Source organism: Ceratotherium simum, chromosome 23, assembly GCF_057802395.1.
Source record: "Ceratotherium simum simum isolate JZ-2026a chromosome 23, ASM5780239v1, whole genome shotgun sequence".
Taxonomy (NCBI): Eukaryota; Metazoa; Chordata; class Mammalia; order Perissodactyla; family Rhinocerotidae; genus Ceratotherium; species Ceratotherium simum.
In genome coordinates, this window is record NC_141922.1 from 4696056 (window position 1) to 4719021 (window position 22966).

The 22966-nt window shown below is 50.2% G+C and overlaps 1 protein-coding gene across 5 annotated transcripts in view; it reads left to right on the forward strand.

Annotated features, from left to right (window-relative positions):
* Nucleotides 1-22966, forward strand: part of TRAPPC9 (trafficking protein particle complex subunit 9) — a 645618-nt gene that overhangs the window by 504806 nt on the left and 117846 nt on the right. The window lies entirely within an intron of this gene.

Below are 22966 nucleotides of genomic sequence, written 5' to 3' on the forward strand. Positions count from 1 at the left end.
AGAGACACGTGAAAATTATCCCAGGGGCTTAAAGAAGAAAACAAACCTTTCTCCTGGCATTCCCTGCTTGCCCATCAGTTTGTGAGACCCCCTCACACTGCATGGGGTCTTCTCCCCTCTGCGGGGCCCCCAGCTCCCACAGGTGAGGGCTGTGGGGAGTCCATGAGCGGCCGTCAGGACAGCTGTGAGTGGACTGCTTTCTACACTCAGGTGGCTCCTTGTGTGGAATCCCCCTCCCGCCGCTGACCCAGCCTGGACGGAAGGAAGGGGGTGGTATTTTTGCAGACCATTCACCGTTTGCACCTCTGGGGGCTTCCCTCAGGCCTGACACTTTTCTGGGTTGGAGTGTCATATCTCGCGATTACCTGGGTACAGTCAGCTGCTTCCACCAGATGTGGGCAGCTGAGGAGGGTCAGACGCCCAGACCCTCCTGCCCCTGGGGCTGGGACAGGCCCCAGGGAACCGGCCCTATGACACAAAATGAAATAAAACTTGTATTAATGTGTTGTGTCACTCAAAAGAAATAAATTCCCCAAGGCATGAGCAGTCATGCTGCAGCCACGCCCTGGAGTGAGCCCAAGGAGGGTCTGACTCATCTGGAGACCACCGGGAGGTTCCTTTGCTGTGTTGGCCTTGGTTTCCTTGCAGATGCTTCCCTTTTCTGTTTGGCAGCCGTGAATGATCGTCAGTTGTCTCAGTCACACGTCACCTGCACACCAGTGTGTTGGCAAATAATGCAGGTTTTAATAATTTTATCCTGGAGAAGATGCGTGACTTTAAAAAATAAAACTAAGATCTGAAAGGCATTTCTGCGAGAGGCCTTGCCGGGAGGATGTGAGCCGTCTCCTGGCAGCCAATCAGGCAGTTCAGTGCTACACTTTCAGTCTCCCAGCGGCGTCCTGCTGCGGCCCAGTTCCTGTCTTTATGGCATAAACATTCTCCAGAGACACTGCATAATATTTTCCTGATCAGGGGTCATGATGAATTTAACTGTTACCGTATCTGGCTGTTTCTAGGGGACATCTTCACACACAAGTTTTTGTTTGATTTTCTGACTAGATCAGTTTTCTAGTTTTGGAGTTACTCAGTCAAAAGACATGAACATTTTTAAGGCTCTTGAGCTGTTTTGTGAAATGAATATGTGACTATAGATCATGACATGGGCATTGTGTGAACTTGGATTTCTGAGGTGGCTTTCTCACCCCTGTTGTGAGCACAGTTCCAGCGTGGTGGCCCATGGGAGACGGCGGTGAGTTTTGTCTGCCTCCCTCCTGCCCGGTGCTGGCCCCCCTAGCCCACCGTCCATCTGCAGTGGGGCAGGGTCCTCATCCCTGGACTCCCTCACGTCACCTCACACCCTCCCTGTCGCCTCTGTGGTGGATCTGACATCTTGGGGCCTGCGGCTCCTCACCTCTAAGCAGGGCCTTGGGGCTGTCTTGTTCCCTGGGCCCCACACCATGACGTGGGCTCTCCTAACAATTCTTCTAGGGCCCCCCAGAGGATGAATTACATCTGCAGCTCCCCAGAAGCCCCCTCACCTCAGGGGGTGCAGATCCCACTGCACAGGCTGCCTGGCCCGGGCAGGCCCTCGCTTGCCTGACAGGTCGTCTTGAGCTTCCAGATGTCGGCCTCCTTGGCCTCCACTGACAGAGTTCTTTCTTTGATTTAAAGCAGGCTCACGTGGGCAGCTGAAAAAGATAAAGCCTAACCATTTTGCAAGTGTGTGTCATGTGCCAGGTGAGATGAGATGCAAGGACTTGCATCGTCCCCTCTGAGCCCCGGCTTGCTGCACATCTCCCTCCTCCCAATGCAGACATGGTGGTTCGGCCCAGTGGGTCTTGTCCAGCACAGCCCAGCTGTGAGGTAATGGACCCAGGTTCAAACACGGATTTCTTCACACTGGAGTCTTGACCCTTCCACTGGATCACTTCATAAAAATCATATATTCTCATTGTAGAAAGCTAGGAAAAATCAGAAAAACTGGACAGAGAAAAATTACCCTTTTCCCACCCTTCAAATAACCTCTATTTCATTTCCTTTTTGTGCATTTCTGTCTTTTTGCTATCCCCAAATGTAAATTTTCTTCATAGAGATGATCATACTGCATTTGTACTTCTGTGTTCTTTTTTATACTTGGTGAAACGTAAACTTTCCTGTGTTATAAACATATCTTACACTTGCTGTTAAAGACCTCACCATATTTCACCAAATGGATGCTAGATAACTTCCTACTTGTTCTGCTGTTGGCTGTTTCCGTTGTCTTGAGAAGCTTGCTGTTACACAAGTTATATGCAGTGGCTTGAACGCAGAGCCTTCTCTGGTCTTTGGGGTCATTCCCTCAGCAAGGATTCCCTGAAGTTAATATTTAATGGGATGGTGGCAGAAAGCAAAGCCGTCACTGTTTGCTGTGTGATGATGATGGTGTCTTGTGGCATGGACGGGCATGGCGTTGGTCTTGCCTCTGCTCCTGCCCTGCCACAGGACAGGAGCCCTGGTTGGCGTCAGGCTGGAGCTTCCCAGATGCCTCCTGTCTCTGTCTGGAATGGTCCTGCAAACCAGGGGAGGCTGCATCTCCGGGTAGGAAGATGAGGGCAGGCAAGTGGGTTGCAGAGCCCGGCGGACTGTCTGTTTTGAGGACCGTTTCCATAGATACTGGGCTGTGATGACTAACGGGGCTAAGCTTTTAGACACATGGTTTTGAAAGTCCCATTGCTATGCCCCCTTCTACGTTCTTCAGCTGATAACACTTTTCTCTTTATAGCTTCTTAGATACATCAGTGATTGGTCTGTGCTGTCTTTCATTGACAGCCTGTGAATACAAATTAGGTTTTAGCTACATTACGGAGTGGATATTTTCAGTACACATTCTCCAAATAACCACTGGGCAAATCCCACCTGTGAGCTTGAGTCCTGAGCTGGGGTGTGCAGGCCGTGCTCGTAGGCATGAGGGTAATGCCCGTCTAGGAGGCAGTGGTCACATGATAACTTGTGGGGGGTGCCCCACTGCCCTACCTCAGAGAGAATGACATGCCCTCACATTTGGGGAGCACCACACTGTGCCCAAAATTGCCATGCGGTTTCTTTGAACCACACAAGTCTGTGAGGTCATCATTACCATTTCCTTTTTACAAATTAGGAAATAGAGGGTTTCCATTGCTTAAGGTTACGTGGAGTACGTATATTCTTGGCTTGATGGATTTATCCATTCGTTCAGTAAATATCTGTCTATTGATCATCTATTGGCACTGTCCTACGTGCTGGGGATGCAAATATAAGTTAAACTTGATCCTGCCTTTGAGACACTCCTGGTCTGATGTAGGTAGGGGACCCAGGCAGTCAACAGACTATCCACACACAGCCTGGTGTGCGCTGGGTGGGAGCTCGTGCGGGTATCCTGGAAGCAGAGATGAGAGAGGCAGCACCAGAACCTGACTCCTATAGCCGCCTTGTTGTGAAGGAGCCAGCCATGTGCTTGGGGACAGGGCACAGAGCCCACAGAGCTGACAAGGCTTACAGCCTCCCTGGGGACAGAACCACCTGGAAGGCACTATGGGTCCCATCATGTCTGAACGTTGCTCCTTCTGTCTTGGTGGCTAGCTCCTTTCAGGAGTCTGGATGTGGGAGTGCCGGGCAGCCAGACATCCTGTGCCTCTGAGGCCCGACTGCGTCAGGGGCCTCCTGGGACTCTGCAGGGAGACATGCCCCCACTCCTGCAAAGTGTCCTTTCATCAAATTGTGTAACGGGGGCTCTTGGTGGGCAAGTTTGTTTGTTTCTACGTGAAATTCATGCGGAATGGCTGCAATGAGTCAGTGAAGGTAATGCTATGGCGATGCCTTGGGGGAGAAAGTTGAAACCAGGTCCCATCCAGCAGGGCAGTTGGCAGCTGCATGTGGCTGTGTGTGGCCCGGGCTGCCCTGGCAGCTGAGCCTGCCGCTGACCCTCTTCCTCCTTCCCAGGTAACTTAGCAATGGCGCTGGGCAGTGGATTTCTCCCACACAGCCCGCATCTCAAACATCTGCCCCCCGGCAGATGTGGCGGTCAGCACTCAGGTCCGCTGACAAGGCTGCGGGTTTTCGGCCAGGGTAATTGGGGGGTTTGGGGGATCCCGAGAGGCCGGTCAGCCTAGCCCAGGACCCTCCGCCAGGGCCCAGTGATGGCTAGTGGTCATGTTGCACTGTCCCTTTGGCATCTTTGCCAAATATAAATATATAAGTTTATAAAGAATAGAAGAATAGAAAAAATCTTAAAAGAATATGAAAATAGTCGTATTTTTTGAAGGGAAAAAGTGAAAACAAAATCCCATATACAAAGAAAAAGCCCCAGGCCACTCCTAACACCCCCGCCTCCCGGGATGACCCTGTGGGATTAACAGGCCCCAACTGTCCTTCTGTCTGTGGGCAGCAGCCCTCCTCATGGAGCCCTCCGTGCTCCGTGTGCCGGGCGCGTTCTGCGTGCCGCTCTCTGTCCTCACAGCCCCCCGCAGGGAGGCCCTGAGGTCTGTCTCTGTGGACGGGAACTGAACCTGCAGAGCTTCAGCTGCCAAAGGCCTCAGCCGGCTGGGGCCAGCGGTCGGGCTCCAGAGCCTGTTCCTTCCGGGCTGCCTGTCTCTCTCCTCTCCCACCTCCCCCACTTCTCTTCTGCCCCCTCAATCTTATATTTGGTCCCAAATATCCTACTTTAAAAATAATGTTTGGAAGCCTGCTTGATTGTGCTAATTTTCCCCAGAAGAATAGCTGCATGTGTGGAGCGCTTACTGCAGCGTGTCGGGAGCTGTGTTAAGTAACTCTGTGTCACCTCGTTTATTCTTTGTAATAGCCCCCGCTGGCATAAGCGTTGTTATATGTCGTATGGGAGAAACTGGTAAGTGAAAAGATTATGTAATTTCCCCCCAAAACTGCTGTACCCAACTCTGATCTGCTCCCTGTGATCTGAGGTCCTCACTGCAGCCCAATTGTGTTGCCCTCCTTCCTAAACTTGCCTCTGGTATGTCGTGCTCCTACTTAAAACACCTCTGTGGCTCTCGTAGTCCTAAGGAGAGACACCAGCGTCTTTAATGTGGCTTAGAAGCCCACCCGACTGGGCACCGCCTGCCTCTGCAGCCGCCACACCCTCACTCCTCTCCCACCGCCATCTTCCCTGGTGCATAGCCCGAACTCCCTCCACTGGCCTCGCTCCCGCCGGTAAGCCGATGCCTCTCTTCTAGGCCTCTTCCCCTGTGCCCCATAATTTCATCTAGCGCTCCCCTTCCAACTTAGGTTTTTCTGGGAAGCCGTCCCTAGCGCCTGCGCCTCCACACTCCCGTACCCCCCACGCCTAAGCCACGTGTCCTCCTGGGCATCCCCTACCCCCTCATTGTACTTTCTTCTTAAATCTCCGTTGCCCGGGTGAGGCCGCGGAAACACAGACAGCTCCCTCTGCTCCTAGTGGGTGCTCAGTGCGTGAAGGAGTCGGCTAACGAAGGCCATCCTCCTCACAGAGGGTCAAGGCCACTTGAGCCCAAGTCCTTAGATGTCCTTCTTCCACGGGATTTAAGTGGTTCTGTGTTGATATGCCCAGATGTGCTTAGGCAGTTGAACCCTTCTGGTTGGATAGTCATGGTTTCCAGTTTTTCCACTCGTAAGACTAAGGTGGACATTCTTGGCATCTGCCCTTGGGATGCCCACGTCAGTTCCCGAGGATGAGTTTCCAGAGCAGGGTTACTGGTGCGACGAGTGCGTGCTTTGGGAAGGCTTTGCATGCGTGTGGCCAGCGTGGCCCTCAGGGTGGCTGGATTGATCCCCACTCCTGCTGCAAGCAGAAGCTGAGTCACCTGTGGGTCCCTCTGGATTCTCGCAATGCTGCAGCCATTGGAGGGCGTGCTCTGTCCCTGGGGTGGGGCACCATGCTGAGCGAGGCCCAGCCCTGGCCCTTTGTCCTGCCCCAGAGCCAAGAAAGAAAGCAGCCTGACCTCGCTGGGCTGCAGGGCCAGGCCAGAGGTTCTGGCCCGGGGCAGATGTCCCTGGAGAGTGCTCAAGTACAAAGGACAGGAATGTGGCCCAGCAGCAAATCAAGTGGATTAAAGTTTCCCCTAGGCCTCCACCCACCTCCCATCTGAAATAGCTCTACCTGGCCCTTCAAGACTCAGCTCAGACATCCTCCCTGCAGGGTGCCTTTGTCTCTGGTGTTCCCACGCCGTCCATCTCTTATCATCCAGGGTGTCTTTGCCTGTTCACTTGTCTGACTCCTTTCAGGACTGCAGCTCCCCAGGAGCAGTGACTGTGTGGGGGCAGGGTGAAGGAGGTGCTTGGTAAGGCTTCCTGGATCCGACTGAGAGGAACCTGGCGCTGGGGGAGCAAGTGCAGGAACCAGCTCTGTAGCATCTGGCCTCGGGGGCAGGGGTCGTGAGACAGGCCCAGGCAGGGCCCACATCTGTGACTCTGGGTCAGCCTATCTCTCCTCAGGGAGAAGGGGACAGACGTACCAGAAGGTAATGGGGTGAGGGTGCTGTTGGAGAAGGGAGTGATCCTGTTCAGCCCAGGATGCTGCCGCAGCTTCCCACTGGCTCAGTTGTGGGTGTTCATCTTTACTCTGGGCCTCTAATGAAGTTGATGAACAACGTGTTGTCCTCTTCTTTTTATAAAAGTGGACAGTGAGGCTCAGAGAGGCTGATGGACTGACCCAGGGTTCCCCAGGAAATCAGCCATAAACTCAAGACTGGTCTTGAAGTGCTGTTCTAGACTCCCATCCCTCCATCCCTCCACCCACCAGCCAGCCAGCAAACAGCAACTGAGCACCTTCTGTGTGCCAGTCAGTGCTAAGCTCATGGGGGCTACCCCCAGGGTGCCCCAGCTTTTGCCCCCCCCACCCCCAGCTGCCTGCTACTTTCTTTAAGAGATGCCTTCTTTTTGGAAGGGGATTTCTAGAGTCTGTCTATGCCTGTGGGAGAATGGGACACAGGGCCATGACTTTCATCTTTCAACTCCAGATCCAGGAAATTAAAGGTTCGTGCCTCCCTAGTGTGGTGTGTGGTGTGTGGTGTGCTGGTGTGCTCCCAGTGCCCTCTGGCTCCTTGGGCCAGGACAGGCCGCCCAGCAGGAGATGAGAGACGCAGTATAAATGCTTGCACAGCTCACCATCCTGCAAGTGCTGAGAGATGGGCAGACGCAAGTAGAGCTTGCTAAGTTTTGAGAAAAAGTGAAGGAAAGAAGTCTGAAATCTCCGCAGAGCGGCGGGTGCCACGTTCGAAAATCAGGTCATCTCACTGTCACTGGCACGTGAGTGGCAGAATGAGGAGTGATTCCAGGCCCAACTTGAGGGCTAGACCCCTCGGTCTGTGCCACTGCTTCAGAGGGAAAGACTCCTGCCCCTAACACATAAACTCTGTGAGGCAGTGCAGTCAGTGTGTGTTTGGTTTATTTATTTTGCAAAGACGAAACATGCACAAACATGCTTCAAAATTTAGGAGATGCAAAGAACTATGCAATGAAGAGTAACTCCAGTCCTCTCCGGAGCCACCACTGCTCCCAGTTCCGGCTCTCTCTGCAGATGCAGCCTGTGTTGTCTTCTCCTCAGGTAGCACAGGAGCTAAGGACGCATCTTGGATGTCATTCCATGCCACTAGGGTAGAGCTGCGACATTCTCTCTAACCGTCGCATGAGATGTCATAAGATGTCTCATAATTTATTTACTCTGTACCTTTTGATGGACCTCAGGTTGTTTCTGATCTTTGGCTGTTATAAACATTGTGGCAACAAATACCCTTGTAAGTATGCCAGTCCTCACATGAGTGAGTCAAGCTGGAAGATACTTATTTTAAATTTAGCAATCTCTTAAAAAATATCTTCAGTTATTGTATTGTATTTAGAAAGATTTCCTCATTTAGATAATATTTAGAAAAAATTCTCCCAGTACTTTCATGGGCTTACTTTTTTTTTTTTTTTTAACATATAAATCTTTTATTTATCTGGAATTTATTAGGATATGAGGAGTGAGGCTTGGATCCATCCTTTCTTTTTCCAGAAAGCTATCTAATTGTCCCTCAGTCATTTAATAATCTGTCTTTCTTCACTGATAAGCACTGTCATTTTTCTCATGTGTTTAGGAAAATTTTTGGACTCTCTTCCATTGATCTATTTGTCTACCCATGAGCAAGCACCTCTCTTGTAATTATCGTGGCTTTACAGTATATTTTAATATGTGCTTGGATGATCCTTCCTCAATGTAATTTTCTTGCTATTCTTATTTACTTATTTGTTTAAAATTGTGGTAAAAAACACATAATATAAATTTGCCATCTTAACCATTTTTAAGTGTGTAATTTTTAAGTGTATAGTAGCGTTAACTATATACATATTATTAGGCAACAGATCTTGAGAACTTTTTCATCTCGCAAAATCAAGTCTCTATACCCATTAAACAGCATCTTTCATACTTATTTTTATGTAACTTTAGATAGAGCTTGTAAAGCTCATTAAAAAAAAGAAAAAAACTTCTATAGGTCTTTAACTGCTTCTTTACCTGAGGTTATTTCCCCATTTTTCTTTCTTCTTTTATATAATGTTGCTTCCCCTTCTTTTTCTTGATCAAGCTGGCTAACCGATGATCTACTTTCTTCATTAATTGTGTCCCCTTTCTCTTTTCTAATTCAGTAATAACCGCTTCTGTCCTTATTAATCTCTACTTCTGTTTTACTTGGGCTTCTTGTGTTATTTTTTCCCTTGCTTATTTAATTCATTTATTTAAAATTCCTATTATTAGTATCATTATTTAGGGCTATGAATTTTCCTGTTATTACTGCTTTAGCCATATTCTCATATTGAACATTTTCATGTTTGATGATTTCATGTTTCATGTTTTTTTTATTTTATTGAGGTCATAATGGTTTATAACATTCTGTAATTTCAGGTGTACATTATCATTTATTAGTTGCTGTATAGACTGCATAGTGCTTACTACCAATAGTCTAATTTTTATCCGTCACCATACATATGTCCCCCTTTGCCTCTTTCACTCACCCCCCAACCCCCTTCCCTCTGGTAACCACTAATCTGTTCTCTTTGTCCATGTGTTTGTTTATCTTCCACATATGAGTGAGATCATGAGGTGTTTGTCTTTCTCTGTCAGGCTTATTTCACTTAACATCATACCCTCAAGGTCCATCCATGTTGTTGCAAATGAGACGATTCTGTCTTTTTTTATGGCTGATATATTGTATATATACACCACATTTTTATCCATTCGTCAGTTGAATGACACTTTGGTTGTTTACATGTCTTGGCTATTGTGAATAATGCTGCAGTGAACATAGGGGTGCATAAATCTCTTTGAATTGTTGATTTCAAGTTCTTTGGATAAATACCCATCAGACTAAAAAGCTTCTGCAAGGCAAAGGAAACCATGAACGAAACGAAAAGATAACCCATCATGTTTGATATTTTTTAGGCATTCTGTAACCATAGTGTATGTCTCATTTTTATCCCAAGAGTTGTTAAAAATATAGTTGTTTTGTTTTTTGTTTCTGTTATTACTTTCTAATGTAATGGCATTGTAATTATTTCAGTACTGTTTTCACCTTTTGGAATTTACTGAGGTTTCTTTGTGGTTAGTTTTTTTGTGACTACTCCATGGGCTTTTAAAAAGAAGACATATTCCTTATTTTAAGTGTATTGAGTTGAAAATGTATCCGTTAGCTCTACCTTATTAATTATATTGCCTAGGTCTTTGAGATCCTTCGTTCTTTGATCTACATGGACTTTGAGAGGTGAATTACAGTTACTGCTAATGCAGGTCCTCTTCACGCTGAGCAGACTTCTGTCCTTCAATGTGATGTCCATATGTCCTGTAATACGTGTGCTATGCATGTTGATGGTCTTTGGCACACAGATGTCATAATTGTTCTCATTCTGCTGTGCCTTTATCACTTAATGTATCTGTCTCTGGCTCCTTTAATGGTTTTTGCCTTTTTTTCAGCCTTGTCTGATACTGTAATTCCCATCCCTGCTTTCTATTTACTGGGCTCGTATGCCTTTGCCTGTTATTTTGTTTTAAACTTTTGAGAATTTTTTTCTTCATGTGGTTCTCTTAGATGAAACATAAAGTTGAGTTTTGCTTTGTGATCCAACTTCTAAATCTTTTTCTGTAATGAGGGAGTTTAGGCCACTTACATTCCTTGATATCGCACATATGTTTGGTCTTATTTCTGTCATATATTCTGTTATGCTCTTTGTTTTTACAGTTTTTTATCTTGACTTTTGTGATCTGTGTTTTCTTGGTTTTGTTTTCTGTGATGATTTTTATTTTTCTTCCTCTTCCTTCCTAAGCTCTCCTTCTACCTCTCTTGTCTGACCTCCTCACCCTCTCCCCATAACTTTCTAGGGCGTTACCTGCTTTGTTTTTCTTCACGATCCTTATAATTCTCTGAAAGCTCATTATATATATACGGATTTTTTTCTTGTTTGTCTCTTCACTCCTACTAGAACAGAAGCTCCATGGAGGAAGGATCTGTTCTTCCCTGTATTCTCAAGACCTAGAGCTTCACTAGAACATTTAATGCATGCTGAATAAATGTTTGCTGAAGGAATTAATAATGTAGCCTTCATAGTAAATCTCTGAAGTAGGTACTGTTATTCCTGTGCTTTAGGGAAAGGAAATGCAAAGCATGCGCAAGGTCATCCAGCCTGTGAGTGGCAAAGAGAAGACTGAACATGGTCATGGTGATTTCAAAATCCATATTTTTCCCAATATAATGCACTTCCCAGAATCGTATAATGAGCTAGTGGCCTACAGCTGGATTTCAAGCCTGGCCTGCTGACTTCTAACCAGATATTCCACTGCACTACATTCCTTTAGAAGTACAAAGGAAAAAATAGAAGGAAATAATTTTGTTATTTTGCACAAACTTTGCAGAAAAGTTGCAAGTACAATAGTGAGAACTACTTTGTTTTTTCTGAACTATTTTAGAATAAGTGACTGGCCTGATGCACAATCATCCCCAAATTCTTTAATGTGTATTTCCTACAAATGAGGACATTCTCTTATATAACCACAACACAGCCATCAAAATCAGGAAATTAGCATCACTGCTATCATCTAATACCGAGACCCCATTCAAGTTTTACCCCTTGTCCCAGTAGTGTCCTTTATTCCTGAAGGATCTAGATCTAGTTCAAAATCACTTGGTGCGTCAGTTGTTAGACATCTTTAGTCTCCTTTGGTCTGGAGCAGTTCCTCAGCTTGGGTTTCTGTGATGTGTCCTCATGATTAGATTCAGTGTATGTGTCTTTTGTAGAAATGTCACAGAAGTGATGTTTTGTCCTTCTCTTCGCATCTCTTGGATGGCCCACGAGTTCCATTTGTTGCATTACCAATGATGGTTGTTTGATTGAGGTGGTGTCTGCCAGCCTTCTGGACCATAAATTTCCTTTTTTCGTCTTTGTGATCAATAAGTACTTTGTGGGAAGGTGCTTTGAGACTATAGATAGCTGATTCCTCATCAAGCTTTCCTTTGTTCATTTATTTATATTTGTATGGATTCATCATTTCCCATTTTATTCAATGGGTTAAAATATTTTACTGTCATTATTTATTTTGACTTGAATTGTCCCAGATTCGATCAGTGGAAGCTCCTTCAAGCTGACTTCTGTGCCTCTTGACATGTCTCCATCATTCTGTGAGGACTTCTTTGCTTTCCGGCACAAGATGTTCTAGATTCATCTTGAACTACAGCCCTGGCATCATCCATTTTTCCAAGGTGTCTTGGTTCCCTTTAGTGAACATTAGTATTTAGAAGCCAAGAACCTGACATGAGGGATGGTCATTCCTGTTGAGCTGTTGCTACCCTCCAGGCTTCTCAGAGGACAGAGCCAGGAAATATAGACGTATACATAAATATAAACACACACAAACTTAACATCTCTGTTTATCCATGTGTGTTGGTAGCTGCAAGTTCACACTGATACCTCTAATCCTAGTCCAACCTGCAAGGTTCATTCAGGTTTGTCCCCTTCCTCACTTGCACATCACTTCCTCGGCATTGAGAAATTGGCTATCATTAGCTTTAGTGTAATTACTAATTTATCCATTCCCCTATATGTAACCAATCTCCCATCTCCAGCCCAGCCCTCGCCCACTCCCTGAGGATCTCAGCCTCTCACCAAAGGTGACTAGTATTCTGCACAGGGTGGATCCTGCATGGGGTGGCTCTACTGTGCAGATGCCCTCAACACCCTCCCTGGTCCACCATGTCCTCCCTCCCCCACCCTACCAAGTGGCCTCAGAACTGAATTGTCCGGGAAGAGGAGGGAAGGGGCCAGGAGGGACTGTCAGGCTGCCTTTGACATTAGCCTGCTTTTGCCCATGATCTTCCCTTTCCTTGCCATCTCTTCATACGGTTTCCTGGCTGGTTCACTTTTACTACTTCTTCCGAGTCCGGGTAAACTTTGACCTCTCAAACACTCCTTCCATTGCTCTCCATTTTGCACTCCCATCCCCATGGTGGCTCTTTCTGATTCCCTATCAGGATCTGTGCCTCACTCTCTGTGAACTCACGGGGGATGAGGTCCAAGTTACGTCTCTCGGTCCTGGGGGCCTCCTCCTTACCTGACAAAGAGTGGGCAAAAAGCAAATGCTTGTTGAATGGCTGGTAAATAGTAAGGCTTCAACAAATATTCTGTGAGTGAGTGAGTGAGTGAGTGGATGAATGAATGAATGAGAAACAGTTTGTTTCCTCAAGGAGTTCACAAGCTTGTTGGGGAGAAAGGCTGTGTTCCTACCAGACAAAAATAGATGGGGCCAGACTCCCACTGGGGGAATGCATCTCTGATCATCTGGAGTGGTGCTTGTGCTCTGGGCCCTGAGAGCCGCTTCTGCAGCCTCTTCCATCAGACCCCACAGGGACAGCCTTAATTGTGATGATGGCTCCTCTCCTCGCGCTGGGCCTCCTTGAGTTCTCTCCTCTGCTGCCTCCTAATCACAGCAAAATCAAGAGAGCCTAGACTCTGGTTTGAATTGGTGCTAATTAGTGCAGATGTCAATCACACCCGGGTCTCAGTGGGCTTCTTCGTTCTGGAGTGTCACATGAGTTTCCGGGCAAAGCTCGCATATGTGTTTCCTGTAGAGCTCATGCCGTCACTTTTGGACCTGTCGATACTTATTTTCAGCGTCCTAGGATGCTGCTATCGCCTTGCTCACCATTGCTCGTGTACACAAAGCACTTCACTGCAGGTGAACAACTGCTGGCATAAAGCACCTCTGTTCACAGCAGATGGGATAGGCCCCAGTGGATAAATGACCTGTTCTGATCTAGGTCTCCAGGTCTGGGGCCACAAAGGTTGGTTATACTGGGCTTGGCGGTCCAAGGCTCTTTCCATTTGCTGAGATGTTACCTCCAGGGTCAGAACAGCAGCAGGGGTCTTCCCAGTGCTGTGGCGAGGCGGCTCCGTGAGGGTGGGGGTTCCTCTGCTACCTGCTCTACAAACACTGTCTCACTTGCTGCCCAGCAGGCCTGTGGAGCAGGTGGGGCCGTCTCAATGCACAGAGATGGAAACTGGGGGCTTCACAGTCACCCAGCTGGAAAGTCACAGAGCCAAAGTTGGACTTAGTATCTGTCTAGTGCCAACCACAGGACATGGCTCATGTCACATCGTCCTGGGTGTTTTCTATCCCTTAAATAAGAAAGTGAATTTCAAGACATACGACATGCTAAAAATAAGTGATGGAGATTTCAGTCTGTCTCTAGTTTTCCCATTGTTTCTTTACAAGATAAAAACTTCTAACCCCTGGTGCTTCCATCTTGCAGGAAATTTTCTGTCTGGATTCTGCAGTCTTTTGAAACCCTTGTATTGAGGGTCTTGGAGGGAGAAAACATATGTTGTTGTTGGAGATAAGAGTAGTTGAATGGGGTGTCTGGATGGGCATCAGCCAGGACTAACTGATGTCTTGTTTATCTTGGATGTGTCGTCCAAGGACAGCACAGAAAAGATCCTTGGGCACCAGCTAAGTAAATGGCTCCTTGAAGGAGCCGACACACTAACGACCTCAGGCAGGGAAGCCCACTCAGGAGAGGGAGGAGTCCACTGCCCAAGTTTCTGCAGCCGGCCGAGCTGCCAGGGAGCATCGTAACGACGGCCGTTAAATGGGTTAAATGGGGCCTTGTTGAGAACCAGTGTCCGTTGTTCTGCTAAACACAGGCTGAGGCGGTGTGGGGCTCTGACTGGTAAAGGCCATCCACCTGACAAATGACGTCACTGCTGGGCTGGGGGTGGCAGTGGCTGCCGCAGGCTCCCTGTTGACTTAGTTCAGGTTGGCTGGAGGGCGAGCGGCTTCTGCACATCCCAGCCCTGTCTCTCACCTGTCTCTGCAGAGGCTTCCCCACTGGACGGCCTGCTGCCGCCTTCTCTTCCTCCAATCACCGCGTTCTTTGCTGCCGCCAAAAGATGTCCTAACAGTAATGGCCCTTCCCTGTCCCAGGTCCTGCAGTCGGCTCCTGTCACCTAGGATAAAACCGGAAGGCCGGCATTCAGGGTGCAGACTCCTCCCCTCCCCTGCCACTCAGCCCGTGGCTCTGTCACATCACACAGAACAGCTCGCAGGCTGCTTCCCACCCTGAGGTGCTGTGGGAGCCCCAGGGAGGGAACCTGCCTTGGCCAGAGGGTCACATCCACTGCCATGGTGGCCCATCCAGTATCCTTGCCTGCCTCTCTTCCTCTTCTCTAACCCACAAATCCTCGCGGCTCAGGGTCCCTCCATGCAACTCCCCCTGTACCACCAGCCCACGTCACCTTTCCCCTGCACTGGGCATCCTCAGCACAAATGCGGCCAGTGCAGCCCATGTGCACACATGGATGCTTCTGTATGTGTCAGCTGTGCCAACTCTGTGCCCTGGGGCCGGTGGTGCCTTTATATTCTTCTTAAATAACTTGGTGTCTTGGCCTCTAGAGTGGAGGCTCTTTGAGTGCAGATATAGGATCTACTTCTCTGATTTCCCTGTTTCATTTGAGAAGATGCTGGGTACCGATGCCCACGTCACCAGTCCTTGAGGATGAGAGCGTGTGCACCCTGATTTGCAGCTTACAAAGTGCTCCCACATCCGTGTTGTGTCAGAGGCACAGAAAGGCCCTGACAACAGGCCCTTGGAAGGGCCCTGTTGGGGTGATAGTATATCATCCTTGTTTACAAGTGAGAGCCCCGGGACGTGCAGTCAGGGGAGGTGACTTGCCCAAGGTCTCCAGCTGGGAAATCAAACTCAGACCTCTGACTCCCTCGGCAGTGCTCCTTGGCTGCCCGCGACTGCTCGCCCGAGACCTCGCACCTGGGCATCAGGCCCTGTGAGGGCTGTGGGTGAGTACAATGTGGCTTCCTTGGGAAGGGAGGAAGGACACCTGCCGAGATCTGGACTCAAGGTGGGCGCCCGGCTCCCTCTGAGCCGTGCAGGTGAGCCATCAGGGCACAAGACCTTGTTCTTGCTGAGCCATGGGGGGAGGGAGGAGACCAGTGGTGGCCAGCTCCACCTCAACTGTGGCCCTTGCTCCCATACCTCCACCTCCCTGTGGACTTGGGAGGCAGCTGACCTGGGCTCAAGTCCCAGCTTTGTGACCTTAGTGACTGTCTTGACCTGAGACCCAGGAGATGGCTGTGAGGATCAGCAGCCAACTGATAATAAATGTCAGTCTGCTCTTCTCCCCTAACCCCACAGGCGTCTTTTAGGGAAATAAGACCTGTCCTTAAGTAGCTAAAATCCCAGGCCTGTGTGCCCCATGCAGACGGAAGGAGCTGTGTGTGGCTGATGGAGCTGTGCCTGGATGGATGGGTGACTTAGGGTGGGGACGACGTTTCGGCTCCTACTGGCGGGTGATGCCGTCCCCAGGGCCCTGTGCCCTGAGTCCTGCCTGGGAACCACTGGGCTTTCTGGCAATCCTGGGTAATGTTGCTGTGGCCCCAAATCCTGGATCTATTTCCAGTCTGCCATGGGGGGAAAGCTGCTCACTGCCACGCTCAGGCAGGCCCCTTCCTGTGCTCGTCAGTGGCGTGTATATTTTTAGCTGCAGCCTTCAAACCCAGGCTGCAAATGAGACAGAGTGAGTGCAGGCTGTGCGTGGTGGTGGTCAGGGGGTTGCCTCTGCCTTCCCCACATTGATAAGTTTGCCGTCTCAGCCTTTGTCAAAGGTAAAAGCATCTTTTCTAGATGTGGGAGTGGAGGACCCATTCAGAACATATCTGCTGAGTGGATGCATGAATGAGGGAAGCAGCAGGGTGCTTGAATGAGGGGCGGGCGCCTGCCTGCCTTCTTTCACGAAGATCCTGCCAATTGGCACCCGCCTCACACAGTGCCACGGGAGAAAGAGGCCTCACTCGCCTCTCCTCTCACCTCTCATCCCCCAGGGGCTGGGTCCCCCCTGGGGGGCTGGCCCTCACTATCCGAGGGGCCCAGAGCTGGTGGGTGTGGCAGGCATGGAACCTGCGTGTTACAGCACACCGCCCAGGAGGCTGTGCTCAAGGTGTGGAAGCTGCACTGGGATGGCACCTGAGGGGGAGGAGGACATCCTGCTGGGAAGCCGCATTCTGTCTGGTGTAGGAGGGGCTTCTCTGGGCGACACTTGGAGAGAGTGGGGGCTGATGCACCCCTTCTTTGTTTTCCTGAGCCTGGCAGTACCTTCTTGAGGCCAGGCCACAGGGTAGTCGCTCCTCTGCTCGCTCACCGGCTCACTTCCTTGTGCATGCAGGGGTTCCTTCATTCCCTCAGGGGGCGTGTTCTGAGCATGTCAGGTTAGGGCGCCAGGCCGGGACTCAGTGAGAGCTGAAAGGGACCTTAAAAACCATCTCATTCTTTGGTCCTACCGCTTTGCATTAAATTCAGCCAATTCCTGTGGCTTTTTCTCCTGGAGAAGATGAGCCAGATGATCCTTTGTCAGTGCTTTTGGAAGCATTTACTGAGACAGGGGAGCAGGGCTGGGCCTCAGGGTCCCTAGCCTCACGCAGGGTTTCTGCAGCTACCCGGTCAGAGGAGGGAGCTTGCTGCAGGCTTCCGTGCTTCTGACACATGCCAGGAGATGAGGGGAGGCCCCATGGGCAGCCTGTCCCTGCCGCGGAGGTGTCACAGCCCAGATCAGACCATGGTAGGTTTGCTTAACAAACTGGGCTCTAGAAGGCAGTCTAACTAGAAAGGGCCACTCCACACACGTTTGCGTCTCCGTGGGGATCCAGAGTGTGCAAAGGGGCCATGGCTCATTCCTCCCTCTAGGACACAGGCCACTGAGGGTGGGCAGTCGGGAGTCAGAGGGTGGGAGGGAGCAGGCATTGGCCTTCCCCACGCCCTCTGGGGCCAGCATTTCAGGGACTGCCTGGAGGCACAGGGCTTTTCCCCTTTGGTGGGTGGAGACACTGAGCTCAGGTTTTGACAGCTTGCCCAAGATCAGAATCAGGAAGCAGGGCTGGGTCTGAGCCCTGGGCTGCTGCCTCCAGAGCCGTTCTCCTCCACTGTGCTGCACTGTCGATCTGCTGCTCTCCCTCGTGGTGGGACAGCTGGTGCCCCACAGCGACTGCCTCCACAGCCCGTGCCCTGAGCTGTCCACTGGTTCCTCTGTCCAGCTGAGCAGACTGAGGGCCAGGTGGGCAGGCAGCCTGACTGCGTCTTCCTCCAGTTGACATTGCTCACAGATGCTTGTGTCTGAGTCGGCCCCTCCCCGGCCCGGGAGCCATTACAGTAAGAGGGACACAGGTCTGGATGCGGATGCTCCGGCTTCCCGTTGCAGGTCTGAGTGACCTTGGAGACGTCCTCCTCCCTCCGAGGGCTCACTCCCTTCTCCCTTGGACACCAGTCCTGCCCCGCTGGGCTGAAGGTGGAATGAGGCACCATGTGCAGAGTGTGCCGTGACTGAGACACACTCAGGGCCAAGAGCTCGTGAGAGCGTGGATGTGAACAGGACGTCCGAGGTCACCTCGCCTCCCATACGTCACCCGCAGGGTCATGTGTTGGTAGGACTATCTCTGGGTCTGCTTCCTCCTGGTCTGCCCACTTCCTAGGCCACCCACCATCAGACGGGGATAGGCTGTTGGCCTCACTGTACTTTACTCTCATTTTTTTGTCTTACCCACATTATTTAGAATGTGCTAAACGAGCACAGAGCAGATGCTTAGGAGAGAGTGTTTGAAATTAAGCTGTTTAATTTCTTAGGAAGGAAAAGAGGTCTGGAAGCAAATGTGGGTCAGCTTAGACTGCAGTACTAAGAGGTTTGGGGGAAAAAATAACTCCTTCCCATTTAAGGAATCAGCAAAGGAAGTGATCCTTAAAGAGGCGCCGGCCTCCGGGCCGCTTTGAAGCCGGACCTTGAGCCTGACAAGGCAACTTCAAAGACAGCCTCCTGACCTTTTGCTGGCAGCTCCTGACAACATCTTTCTCCCCAAGGCCCTTTGCTGGTGATTCGTCACTGGACGGTTGATCCATCCAACAGCTGGAAAAAAAAAAAACAGCCCAGTAACCTTCGCTCTCAGAGATGTCAGTTTTATCAGAGGACCAGCCCCTTCGCTTGAAACAAGTTCACCAGGTCTCCCTTGATGGTGGAAAGTGTATAGATCCTGGTGGGGTAGAAAAATGCAGGGCATCGCCTCCTCTGCTGAAATCACAGCTGATCAGGTAGAGCACAGGCTTCAGGTGGAGGGCCCTGCATTCTCCTCTCAGCTGAGCAGTTTTCACCCTGAGCTTGGGTACGTTGCTTTCCCTTGCAGAACCACAGTCTCTGAATCTGTAAATGGACCACAATCCCAATTTAAATGACTGTGGGGACTATTAAATGGCATAATGTACCCATGACATCTATGGAGCGAGAGTATCTGGTGGAAGTTAAGTTCTCAACAAGTAGAGAAGTGTTCAAACGGAACAGTAGTGCTCAGCCTTCCTGTGTCAAGGACTCCTGGGAATCTCATGGTAAATACACGTGCATACAAAGTTTTGTATTCCCTTTTCCAGAGCGTTGACCAGTTCCTGCAAATGCTTCACCCCTGGTCCGCCCAGAAGTCCTCTGGTTCTAGATGAAGAAGCCTGCTTTCACCAGGGGCTGGGGTGAATGACCATTGTAACACGCCAGCCTCGGGCCGGGCCAGCAAAGTAGACAAGACCACCTCTAGTTTGTCACATAAGGAGACTAGGGTATCTGAGGCTCAAAGTATCTGCTCAGAATCACTCAGCTCCTAGGTTCCATAGGACCCCAAGCACATCCATCTCCTCTAGTCTAGAACGCGCAGAAGCAGCAGCGCCGGGCACGTGTGAAACCAGCTCTTCTTGTCAGCGTATGTGGCTTGGTGGAAAGTACAGAAGTACAGCCGTGGGAAGGTGCCAGAAAGCCAGTTCATGCCAGCCTGCTGGATGCCTGCTCTGCCATGAGCCACCCGGTTCCTGGAATCTGCAGGCTATTATGTTTGTTTATCGCAGCCTTGTCAAGTGCAGCTTTGTTCAGGTGGCCAAGGTTTGGGGCAGGCCCCACAGCAGTGGAGGGGTGCAGGAACCCATGGCTCTGCCAGAGGATCCAGGAGAGAGGCCACCCTCTGTGCGAGGGACTCGTTCAGTCAGTGCTTGCTTTATGAGCACGTACCGTGAACCCAGCTCTGGGCCAGGAATGGGGTACAAGGGGGATGGGCTGGCAGGAGATGTTGAAGGCAGTATAGCCTGGCATGATGGACAGAGCTGGGTTTGGGCCTCAGCCCTGAGCTCTGAGCCTGGCTTATTCGATGACCATGAGCATGTCGTGAGGACTGTCACAGGGCTAGGGACACAGAAAAGCACAAGAGAGGCTCAGAGCCTGGCTTTAGGGAGCTGACTGTCTTGTGGAGAGACAGCCATTCATTCACCAACCCATCACACACGTAACATGGCAGTATGATGGTACCAAGTGCTATGCAGGGTAGGGTGCCGGAGGAGGTCACATTTGAGCAGAGGGATGAAGAAGAGCCGGTGTTAACTACTCAGTCGGGGTGGGGGGAGCAATGCAGGCCTAGGTGTGTCCTGTGTCAAGGTGAGAGGGGGCTCGCCAAAGAGTTCCTGTGGCTGGAGCCTGGTCAGTGAAGGGGGGCTGGAGACAGGCGAGCCCCAGACGATTTGGTCTTTATCCTTCTCCAGTTGGCCCCGGTGTGAGGAGGCTAAGCCCCCACCTCAACAGGTGGTAAGGCACTCAGAGTCCACGTGCAGCAGGTGTGTGTTTTGTAGCAGGAAGATGCCAGGGTCCCACTTGTGTGCTCTTTGTGAAACAGGTAGTGAGATCACTTCATGGCGTGGGGGGCAGTGGACGTGGGAGGTTTGAGAGGGCGGGAGAGTTTATGTACGGTACAGGGCACAGAAGGAGCTTAGCCTCAGTCAGAATTCATTAATGGAAGCAGGAGGGGAGGGAGGGATGTGGTCACGGAAGGGCAGATTCCATTGCAAGGAAGTTTATGTAGGGAAAGAGGAGGGAGGGGGTCCCAGCATGAGCAGAGGTCAAGTGCTGTGCCTGACAGATAGAAGGTTCTCTGTTGATACACGATACACGCTGAGAATTGCTGAAGAGCCCTGTGTGGGCAGGGCCGGAAAGGACGGGGAGAAGGCTGGTTGCCCGGAGCAGGAGGAAGGCTCGTCGCCCAGCACTCGGGGAGTTTTGCCCTGGATTGGGTTTACAGGTGGCTATGGACATCCTTGTCTCCCTTTCCTAATTCCACTTCTCCCCCAAACCTAAATTGATGGTAGGAATACAGACAAGTCAGTGCAGGCCTTGTCCCAGAGAATTCAGTCAAAGGGGAAGGCCTGGACACAGCTGGCTGAACAGGCCAGTGGACATATGGATCCGAGGTGTAGGACAGTGGTCAAATCCAGATCTAGGGGTCCAAGATGGTCACAGGGCCTAAGGAGTGGTGGGGTCACCCATGGAGAGTGGGGCATACCACCATCCAGGTGTGCATGGAAGACAGGGGCCTAAGAAAATGGTGAGTTGATCACGAACGCCAGGAGGAGGGCGAGGTCTATGGACAGAGGGATCTTAGTCGGCACATGCCACAGAGATCAAATAAGTTGGTGCAGTCTGCGCTGATCCCCGATTCTCTTCCTTTCCCTGTGCCCACTCGGCATCAGGCACATCTCAGGCAGCTTCCATCCTTCCGACTCAGCACCGTACCTCTGCCCTCCGCCAGAGACTGACTGACCACTGTTCCCTTAGGGTGGTAGATTTTCACGTGGGTGTGTCATTCTCTGACTGTGATCTTCTTGAGGTTAGAATCCATCCACTATTTGTGTTCCCAACCCCTCACAGCTTCACATGTGGCTCTGGGCACAGATTACATGGTTCGTAATTTCTGAAGCAAAGCCCGGGCCCAAGGTCTGGCCTAGGATCTGGTGTTTCTGAGCGTGACAGACTGCCTGAGCAGTGGAAGGCCTCGCTGCGAACTTGGAAATACTGGGGTCTTCTGGACCACTGGGAGAGCCATAGAAAATCAGAACCCAGAGGTCACCGTGTTTGTGAAATGAAAGAAAGTCAGGGGGTCAGGGAGGAAGAATTACCCTGAGTTGAAATTCTGTTCTAGTCTCAGTATTTGGTATGGAATAGATTGGTTTGAATTTGTTTGACTGAATTTTGTTAAAAATCCGTTTGAGCTTTTGAGAAACCACAGTGGGAATGTCATATCCTGCATTTTATCTTGGATGCGTTTCCCCTACTCCATGCTGGTCTTTTGTGCAAATGAACCTCAGGGCAGCCAGGCTCATTAAGCACAGAGACCTGTGGTGGAGAATCATATGGCCACCAAAATTCCCTCACAGGAGAGAGTCAGCTCCCTGGGGCATGTTACCTTCCTCTACCTCCAGGAACCTGCGACAGTCTCATAGGACCAGGGTCTGTGTTGTCATCACACAGGTGGTTTTCATGAGCTTGTTCTAAGGAGAAAGATGTGGGCTTTTCTCTAGAAAACTGTATATACTTGGTGAATGCTCACTTGCAGCCACGGGGGTTTGGGGGCATCATGTATGCAATTGTTTATTCACTCAGCAAACATCTGTTCAGTGCTACTATGTGTACCAGGCATGGGCTAAATACTGGAGGTACAGAGATAAAAGGGGATTTGCCCTTCACAGCTCGCATTCCAGTGAGCAAGGTGTTTCAACCGGTAGTTGGATATGAGTCGTCCTCAAACGGCATGAAATTATATGCACTATGTGTGTGGGTTCATTTTTCTGGGAATAGGGTCCATAGTTTTCATCAGATTTTTAAAGAGTTTTGTGGCCTCGAAGAGGTTGGGGTCACTCTATTGAAAGTATTAACACACAGTTCACTCCTACGCTCCCTTCTTTGCCCCATCTGGGGAATCTTCGTCCTTCAAAGCACAGCTCAGCTGTCTCCCCTGACCCAGCCTTGGACCTCAGAGCTCCCTGCATGGCAGGTGCCCCCAGAGCGCTCTGTAGCTCTTCTCACATGTGTGTCATTCCTGTGCCCTCTGGGGTCCAGGCCCTGGCCAGGCTTTTCTCTGTCCCTTGAACCTTGCTGGCTGCATGGGGCAGAGCTGGCATCAGTAGCCATTCTGTAACCACAAAGACGAATGCCACAGGTAAACCTGTCTCTGGTTGGAGAGCAGACTTGCCATTGGTCATTCCCCTTTTCAGATGCAGAACCTGCCATGCAGTCATTAGAAAGGAGGCATTAATTTCTCTGCTCTCTGAAGTGGAGCATGTTATCACTCACATGCCTTTTCTATTTCTAGAAGCATGAACTTTATTATGCAGAAATTCTGTTTGTTTAGTAAGCAGTAGAAAGCCCTGCTTTAACTAAATGTCTCTGTGGGTCATTAGGACAGTGAGCAGTATTGATTGCTTCTTCTAAAAATGGAAACACGGGATGGGCTTGATGACTGGGAAAGGAGTGGTGTGAAGGCACTGTCTCCCTCCTGCGTGCCCTGAGCCGGGACTCCAGGAACCCAGGAAGCCAGCAGGTTACACAGCCACGTGGGGGCATCTGGGCTTGAGACTCAGGCAGCTCAGTT